Source organism: Scatophagus argus, chromosome 11 (genome assembly GCF_020382885.2).
Source record: "Scatophagus argus isolate fScaArg1 chromosome 11, fScaArg1.pri, whole genome shotgun sequence".
Taxonomy (NCBI): Eukaryota; Metazoa; Chordata; class Actinopteri; family Scatophagidae; genus Scatophagus; species Scatophagus argus.
In genome coordinates this window covers 51,110-60,597 of record NC_058503.1, presented here as the reverse complement: position 1 = coordinate 60,597, position 9,488 = coordinate 51,110, and the positions used below count along the sequence as shown (strand labels likewise).

Sequence of the window (9,488 nt, the reverse complement as noted above, 5' to 3'; positions counted from 1 at the left end):
CATGGGCATTTCACAAAGGACTTCAAATTTATGCAAAGTAAATGAGTCTAGCCAAGGATTTATTCAACACATGTCAAAAACGAAAACAAGCTGAGCATGTCAAAATATTCAGTCTCTTTAACTAAAGGGAAGAACTTGTGCAGTTCTACTGGGAACAGGAATGAGTGCAGACAACAATCATACTGACCCCAAGCAATACCTGAACCTTGGAGACAGATATTCATTTAGTGTTTAAAGATTTAGGTAGTTGATTAATGGTCGTTCATTAAATATTCTTTTTGAGTTGAGCAAAAAGAAACTCTCCAGCCATGTGGCTCTATGGCTCCTATACATTACCTTCTCTCTACTCTCAGGGTTTCTATTCTCTGCACCCAAGAGGAAGAAACTTGCTCTAAATTCACTCCTTTTTTTCCCTGCTAATCAGCAAAAGAAACTGCAAGGTTCTGAATCAAATTATTTTGATCATCTGGACAACCCATCTGTTGGGATCTCTGGCCATGCGCTCTGGAGAACAATAGAGCGGCCTACATGTAACCCATAAAGCCTGAGTTAGAGTGACTAACTGTTAGGGACCCCACTCATGACGTGCACCTAAGTCATAAATTCCTGAGTTTAAACTCAGACATTGGCTGTGTGCCAGCCATCTCCACGGGGGTCCGAGGTGACGTCACTCAGGTAATAAAAGGTCACTGCGACCATCAGCCTTGGCTTTTTTCCCGTGCGTGCTGTGACAGTGAGAGTTTCTCCAGGCTCTCCAAATGTCCAAACCGCCAAAAGGGAGCAAAAATCAGACGTTTGATTAACATCATTTTAGATCCCGGGTCACAGTTCTGCAACTCGCAGGCCGAGAAACAGACTGCTGTAATTGTCTGTAACTTTTCTTTTTTTTTCCTCATCCGACGTGGATCGCTGGGCAATCAGCTGATCGCACGTTAACGAGCCGCGCGCCGACTTTGTTAAGGACGAAAACAAAGGTTGTTAACTTTGTCACCGGTGATTTTCTCCGCTGCCGCCGAGAGATCAACACTCCGCATCATCTGAGATAACGGACCGCCAGCATCCCGCCGAGGACGACGCTGCGAACGTTTAAGCGGATCATTATTTCAAACTCCGAAAGATCGGAGCTACGCAAAGTAAGAGGCTTATGTCTGGGCAGAGATAGCGTAAAATAGAGTTTGTTTACACATGCTTTGTAACTTTTAAGTGCTGCATTCATTGATTTTGTTTCCAATCGGCCATTTCCGCCGCTTCAGCGAGACCGCGCGTCACCAGTTAAAGGACCAATAGCTGAGCAGATAAGCTCCGGTTTACTGACTCCGCTCTTGTGTTGTGATACGCGAGGCTCCAAAGAATTGGAGTGGATTCTTTATTTGGGTTGTGTTTCTTGTATTTTCATTTCTATCTTTCCTCTCATTCTTGTTTTGCTGGTTCGATTCCCCGTCCCGGTGTCCATGGCTGAGGTACCCTTGAGCAAGGTACCTAACCCCCACTGCTCCCCGGGCGCTGCACGCGGTCGCCCACTGCCCCGGGTTTGCTGTGTGTGTGTGCACGTCACTTGGGTGGGTTAAATGCAGAGAACAAATTTCGTTGGAGTGAGTTCCCTCCAATGACAAGATATGTCACTTTCCTTTCCTTTCCTTTTCCTTTCCTGAACGGTGAGGCGAAAGTCCAAGCACGCGATCACGAGCCGTAACAAAAGGGTACGTGGCGCTCAAAGGCTTCGCCCGTTGTTCTCTTCTGTGACCATACAAGCAACATTATGTGGGTTATCACCGACTTGGCTCTGAATAATACGGCCGGCGTATTCTTCTATAGTCATTTTGGGTTTTGCTGAGTCATCACTGGCGTGTGACTAGTTGTTTTGTTTGCTGAGTCATCCTTTATGTGGTGGTTCATCCTGGTGTGCTGACCCCTCCTCATGTAGTCCTCCACCATTTTGGTTGTAGTTTCCCCACTCGCCATTCTGGTTGTAGTTTTCCCACTCATGTGGCCATCCGCCATCTTAATTGTAGTCAGCCACTAGCTTGTTGTTGTTAGCTGCTATCTCGTTAGCCGCTACCTTGCTAACCGCCATCTTGTTTGTTTTTAGCCACTAGCTTGTTAGCCGCTACCTGGCTAGCTTGTTAGCCTCCACCTTGTTTGTTGTCATCTCTCTCTCTCTCACACACACCCACACACACACACACACACACACACACACTCCTGTATATATGCACACCTATGTATAAATATACTCTTGCTGCTGTACCTGTGTTATCCCTAGTTAATAGTTAATGTGTGTTGATAAAACTTAGATTATAATAGTGTTTATTACAAAGTGATACTTATCTATGGATGGTTGTTGCTGGTTAATAAATCCTGTTATATTTTAACCTGTCGTTGTCTGTGGTTATTGTGTATGTACTTGTGATAACAGCTGAATTCATGACAGCCAGTGCTCGGATTCATCCTTCACAATTTTAAGAGACTGTTATTTCCCATTTATTAATTTGGCTATTGGTCCCTGGTGACAGGGTGGTGCCCCGATATTTACGTGTATTAAGCATACACTGATTTTACTTTAATGATTATTTCCCATAATCATTGACTGTTTGCCAATAACCAAATTGCTCCTACTAAGTCGCACAACACATCCTATTCACCATAACATGAAAAGATGAACTCAAAGGATTTCTACAGTCTCATCTAGGTGGGTGCAGTAACACAGAACTTTTCCAAGAGCTCATGTGCACAAAACAGAATGACAATGAGACGCCACAACAGTTCTTGTAGCGAGTTATCGGCCTCAAACAAAAGATTTTGTTCGCTTCCAAATACACTGACAAAGATGTGAAATACAATACAAGCACAGTTCAAGACATTTTTCTCCACACAATATATCAGGGTCTTGGCCACAAGCATGATGACATATGTCGAGAGCTGAAACCCCTGCTCTCAGACAGCAACGCGTCTGATGAGACAATCCTAAAACAAATGATGAAGATAACAAACACTGAGAACAAGAGACAAAGACGTCTGGGGACAGTTGTGCGTCAGAAATATGTAAATATACATAGCACACAACTTGAAGCCGCCGCAGCACAAGACAAGAGAACCAAAGTTGATGTGGAACCAGTCCCTGCCACAGGACAAGCAGTGACTGGGCCTCCCTCACAGTCCCAACTGAGCCCACCCCACACTGCTGAGTGTGACATGTGTGACTCTAACATCAAAAAGACTCAGTGAGCTGTAATGAAACAAAAGCAGAAAGACACCTATGAGCAAACATTTGCCCAATCCCCTCTTTCCCTGCCCACACAAATGAGTAGGCGTCTGGCCAAGTTCATAGGAGCCAAAGCCCTTGTGCAGTGTAACTTAAACGGCTTGATAGTCAAAGCATTGCTGGACACGGGAGTTCAAGTGAGCATGATTGAGTGAAGCTGGAAAGAGTAATACTACCAGACACACCAGTCAGACCGCTCAGTGAAATATTTGATGACAAGGAAGAGCTAGAGGTCCAGGCTGTGAATGGAGACATTCTTCCTTTTGATGGCTGGGTCCTCATCACAGTCAGCTTGAGTGGAAATGGCAGCTTCAGTGAACCCATAACAGTACCTTTCCTTGTCTGCAGTGTTCCACTTGGCCAGCCACTACTTGGATTCAATGTGCTGGAGGAAGTGGTCCGAAGTCGACCAGCAGAACTCGTCTCAGCTTTTATCACTCTCCTTGCTGATGCAATGTCAATGCCTACTGAGAAAGCTGAGTCACTAGAGACCTTTATTCAAGCTGGCAAAACATCTGCGCATCATGGACGGCTGCGGACTGGCACTCATGATACGATTATTCCAGCTGGACAAGTAGCTTGGATAAAATGCCAGGTTCCATCTGCTATCGATCGACCTGATCTTCTTTTATTTGAACCTAATGAAGATGATGCGCACTTGTCAGAGTTAATGGTAGGAGAGGGCCTACTGAAAGTGCAGAGTTCAAAGAGACCCTATGTTACTATCCCAGTAAAGAATAGCGCAAAACATTCAGTCACTATACCAAGAAAGACAGCCCCAGGTAGTGTTCAGACTGTGGCAAAGGTGATTCAAAAAGACCCACTGGAGGGATCCAAGACAAGAACAGCGGTCAGTAACGCTCCAGTAACAACCACTACAACCAGTCCAGTCTTGTGGCAGCCTCCAGACTCTATGCACAGTAAGTGCTAAACTGTTACCGGTAATGAAAGTTTAGAAATGCATTCAAATCAATTTAAATGGATAATTATTTAGCATGGATTTTGTATTTAGTATTGATGTAAACATGTATTCTGTATATGGAGATTTAGTTTCTAATGGATATTTGTTTGACATGGAAATTGAAATACATATGTCACATGAGATTAGACATAAAGTATACATTGCATGTAAAGATGATTCTTAAAGGGAACATGTACCTATTCAGGGAAATGTTTAATAAAATAAGTGCAGAGAGCACAAATACGCTGTTGCCCTGCCTCATCTTTATTCTCCTGAATTTCAGGATATTTATCTGTTCTTATGGTGCCGTCTCGGCGGTACCCGCTACATATAGCCCATTTTTACAAGCAGTTTGTCTCAAAGAGCTTTACATAACATCATAGCAACATCCTCTGCCCTTCGACCCTCACATCAACGAAGGAAAAACTCCCAGATAAACCTTTAACAAGGAAAAATGGAAGAAACCCCAGGATGAACAATAGAGGAGGGATCCCTCACCCAGGGCGGGTGGTGGATGTTGTGCAGGCAGGAAAGCAGTTAACAACATGAGATATGGGATAGATGGGGAATGGTCAGTGTAGATGGGGTTAAAGTTAAAGACTTGTGGCCTAAATATTGAGATAAAAGAGAGTAAAATAATTAAGCTTTCTTATGTGCTCCCTTTGGTGACCAGGACACCCAAAAGAGCCTGGAGTAGCTGTCACTGTAGCGACGGTGCACAGGGAAAAAGCCTGGAGGTGTGCAGCAAGGATGCTTTTATTACCTGGATGACTTGACTAAAAGGGAATGGGGACCCCCAGTGGCTCTCACCCAACTTAAACTAAACCTCACACCTAGGTATGGAGAGTGAGGTTTTGGCACTCATTCAAAGAAAGGGAAAAAAAGAAATCTTCAGTCTTGTGGGGGTCTCTCTATCATGAATCTCAGCACATGGCATGAGATCCCAACATTCACTATAAATTTAAAAGGCCCCGCCGTGAGGACTGAGACAGCTTACGGCCATACCACCCTGAACACGCCCGATCTCGTCCGATCTCGGAAGCTAAGCAGGGTCGGGCCTGGTTAGTACTTGGATGGGAGACCGCCTGGGAATACCAGGTGCCGTAAGCTTTTTCACTCCCCTTAGCAACCAGGAAAGGGCTCTCTTGGTACCTCAGTGGAGATCCATCCCTGATGAAATGAGCAGCTTTGAATCATAACCAGCTGCGATGGCAAGCGTGGAATGTCGCCTAGATCCAGTTTTCTCCAGAACTACTGCTTCGTTTCAATGTTTCATATTCGTGAGACTGTATGCTACTTATCCAGTACACTTGAGAAGAGAATATTGTATGTTCATTCCATATTCACTGTAATCCGAAGATTTATTTCATCTCCAGCATAGCGATGCCACGGCGTCTTTAAAAGGCCCCGTCGTGAGGGCTGAGACGGCTTACGGCCATACCACCCTGAACACGTCCGATCTCGGAAGTTAAGCAGGGTCGGGCCTGGTTAGTACTTGGATGGGAGACCGCCTGGGAATACCAGGTGTAGCAAACCGATTTCTTTTGTTCTGTATTTGCTGTTTCTTTTTTTGTGTATGTAATGTATGTATGTATGTAAAAATAATAATTATATGTTACGCCCGTTATTGAGTTAACGGTTGTTTTGTAAATAGAGAGATTTTATTTTGAAAATCACTACATCACACTGACTCATTGTGTGGCGTTGCTGGGGAAACCAAAAACTGTTGGGATAGAAAGGAATTAACGGCAAACGAGAAAAGTAAGTTGCAGGAGAAAATTTTTAAGACAGCAAAACAGAAACGACACAACATCTAAATTGATTATTGCAACCCCCCGAGGAGGCACAAGGTTGGTGTGTGTTGATTTTTAATTATTTCTGAATTAACTGATTATTTGTTATACATGTATATACACTTTATATCTAAACTCTTTGATTGAAACGTACTGTGAATGTTAACCGTTTATTGTGGACAGAGGTGGAAACGGAGATGTGATCGTTGTGTTTGTTTTTTATTTGTTTGTCAGTTCTCACGTTGGTTCATAGAGCTGGTTTATGTATCGGCAATAAACCTTTAAAACCATCAGTCGAGTCTCTCACCATCTTTCGGAGGGTATGCTACAGCGAGAACTTCACCCAGCAATCGACCGTTGGCATCATTGTCGCTTGCGGCATTCGTCTGTGAACTCAACGATTAACGGCACGGCAAGGCACAGAGCAGCGCTGCAGCAACGCGTAGTGAAATGACGGTTAAGGGACGGTGAGGAACACAACTATAGTCAGAATGGATGCTTTAAATGAACAGATAAATAAATTACAAACAGAAATTGATGAAAGTAAAGGCTTGCTAAATCAAAAGGATGAAGAAGGCTCGTCAAAGCAGGAATTAAAGGAACTAACTGAAATGGAAAAAATACAACTAGTTGAGCTTCAACACAAAATAGATTACACTGAAGAATTAAGGTCATTACGACATTCAGAACGCAAAAGTGTACCCACTGAGAAATTTCTTGCTTATCAAAAGGAGGAACAGAGTAAAAAGGAAAGGAGATTGCTTAGTCTTTATGAACAATGGAAAATTCAAATCAGATATGGAACTGGCTAACATGGCAGACACCATTGAAAATGGAAAAGATGACATTCTGAAAGCTTACAATGAAATAAGACATGGTGTCATACCAACCACTGATCTGAGACGCAGAATAGATGCTTGTGAGGCTGTCACCAGAGACATTATGAAAATAATCAATGAACGCATATCTGGAATAGATGATTACTTTGATGCAGAACGTGAAAGGCGCAAACTCCGTCAGCTACACGAGCATGACTATGCCCACTCCGTATATGGGACTGCTTCTCAGTCTGCTAGCAGTCACTTATCTACTTATCTAAAACATCAATCCTGACTGCAAAGAGGGCTGAAGCCGCCGCAGAGCTCGCTGCAAAGGAGGCTCAATGTAAACTAATGGAGGAAGAAAGAAAGCAAAAGGAAAAAATAAGAATGATGGAGTCTGAATTAGAACGTTTACAAGCAGAAAGGGACATAGTGGTTGCACGTGTCAGATTGGAAAGCTATGACAGAGAAATCAGACAGGAAACTGACAATCAGCCCTTACAGCAATAAACAGTATATACAACAGACATAACCCTGCCACTCACTTTGTGTATCCCCAAGACCCTTCCATTGTTCCACCAAATCCCTCCACTGATATCTCCTCTCTAGCCCAAGCGATACAAGACAGCATAACCATCAACAGACTCCCCATGCCAATGCCCACAGTGTTTAGTGGAGACCCTATCCACTACATTGAATGGAGAGCTTCATTCATGTCACTGATGGATAAAAAAGGTATCTCATCAGCTGACAAACTTTATTATTTAAAGAAACATGTCAGTGGTCCTGCTCACAAATGTATTGAAGGCACCTTTTATAGAAATGATGATGAAGCATACAGAGATGCATGGAATAAGCTCAATCAATGCTACGGACAGCCATTTGTTATCCAAAGGGCCTTCAGGGACAAGCTATCAAAATGGCCAAAGGTACATGCTAAAGATGCTGAAGGATTAAGGGCCTTTTCTGATTTCCTAAATGCTTGTCACCAAGCCATGCCTCATGTGAAAGGTTTAGAAATACTGAATGATTGTGAAGAAAACCAAAAGCTAACACTGAAAATTCCTGATTGGCTAGCAGTCCGTTGGAACCGTCGGGTTTCAATGGTCTTCATGGAAGGTTTAGATTTCCCCACCTTTGAAGACTTTGCCACATCAGTAGAAGTTGAGATAGCATGTAACCCAATCACTTCCCTGCATGCTCTGCACTCATCGAGCTCATCCTATGGCAGAAGAAGCACAAATGATACAAAGGGAAGTAAAGTAAGCGTCTTCAGCACTCAAACCAATGCAAACATTAATAACTTCAGATCAAACAATGGAAAAGAAAAGCCTGTCTGCATGTGGTGCAAAGACGACAAGCATCAACTATCCAAGTGCACAAAGTTCAAAGAAAAATCCCTTGATGAACGACGAATATTCATAAAAGACAATAAACTGTGTTATGGATGTGTCAAACCAGGTCACAGCGCCAAGGAATGTCGTCACCGTCACACTTGTGAGCTATGTAAAGGAAGGCATCCCACCTGTCTGCATGATGAAAATTATAAAAGGCATGAGGTGAAAAACAAACCTGTAGTCATGGAGAGAGAAAATTCTACAGGTGATGTAGACGCAGCTTCAAACTGTGCAAATGAAATCGTTACAGCTAGCCCACTCTGTGTCACTAAAGAGGGTGGGTCATGCAGCACATCCATGATTGTTCCTGTGTGGGTCTCCTCTGACACACAACCATTCAAAGAGAAGCTCATCTACGCATTGTTAGACACCCAGAGTGACAGCACCTTCATTGAGAGAAGTAAGTGATGAATTACAACCAAACTCTTCCCCTGTGCAACTGAAACTCACTACTATGATGGGAGACAGCATGATAATGAAAAGTGAAAGAGTAGATGGACTCCGTGTAAGAGGCTATAATTCAGGTGTTTACATTGACCTTCCTTCTTCATATACAAAAGATTGCATCCCATGAACCGAGATCACATACCTACCATCAAACAGCGAAACAATGGCCCCACCTAGCAGCAATCGCAGATCAGATGCCACCTCTCCTAAGCTGTGAGGTAGGACTCCTCATTGGGTATAACTGTCCCAGAGCTATAAAACCCAGACAAATGATTAGTGGAAAAGACAGTGAACCCTACGGTGTACTTACAGACTTAGGGTGGAGCATTGTGGGCTGCTCTACACCTGGCCTTAACGAAGGACACTCCAGCCTTTGTCACAGAGTCACAGTAAAGGAACTCCCTCCAGTAACGCCAATAGATGTGATAAACATCCTGGAGTCAGACTTTAAGGACACCAAAGGAGATGACAAAATTGTCTCACAAGAGGATCTTATGTTCTTGAGCAAACTCAAAGATGGAATAAAGAAAAATGCTCAGGGACATTATGAGATGCCTCTACCATTTAGAAAATGGCCATCCTTACCTGATAATAAAAGGCTTGCTGAAATCAGGCTTAGTCATTTACGGCGGAAGTTCAGCAGGGATGAGAAATACAAAAGAGACTACACAATATATATGAAGGAAATCATAGAGAGGGGTGATGTGGAAGAGGTACCTGCAGATGCAGCTCAAGGTGAGCGATGGTATATTCCACATCATGGCATTTATCACCCTCAGAAGCCCGATAAACTGCGCATTGTGTTTG

At 43.4% G+C, this 9,488-nt stretch overlaps 1 non-coding gene and 1 pseudogene across 1 annotated transcript; both read left to right on the top strand.

Moving 5' to 3' along the window:
* Positions 1 to 5,214: 5,214 nt before the first annotated feature.
* LOC124067680 lies at positions 5,215 to 5,333 on the top strand. Its single transcript, XR_006844790.1, has one exon. It is a non-coding gene; the product is annotated as a 5S ribosomal RNA (ribosomal RNA).
* A 317-nt stretch (positions 5,334 to 5,650) lies between these two features.
* On the top strand, positions 5,651 to 5,759 carry LOC124067682 (annotated as a pseudogene).
* Positions 5,760 to 9,488: the final 3,729 nt, after the last annotated feature.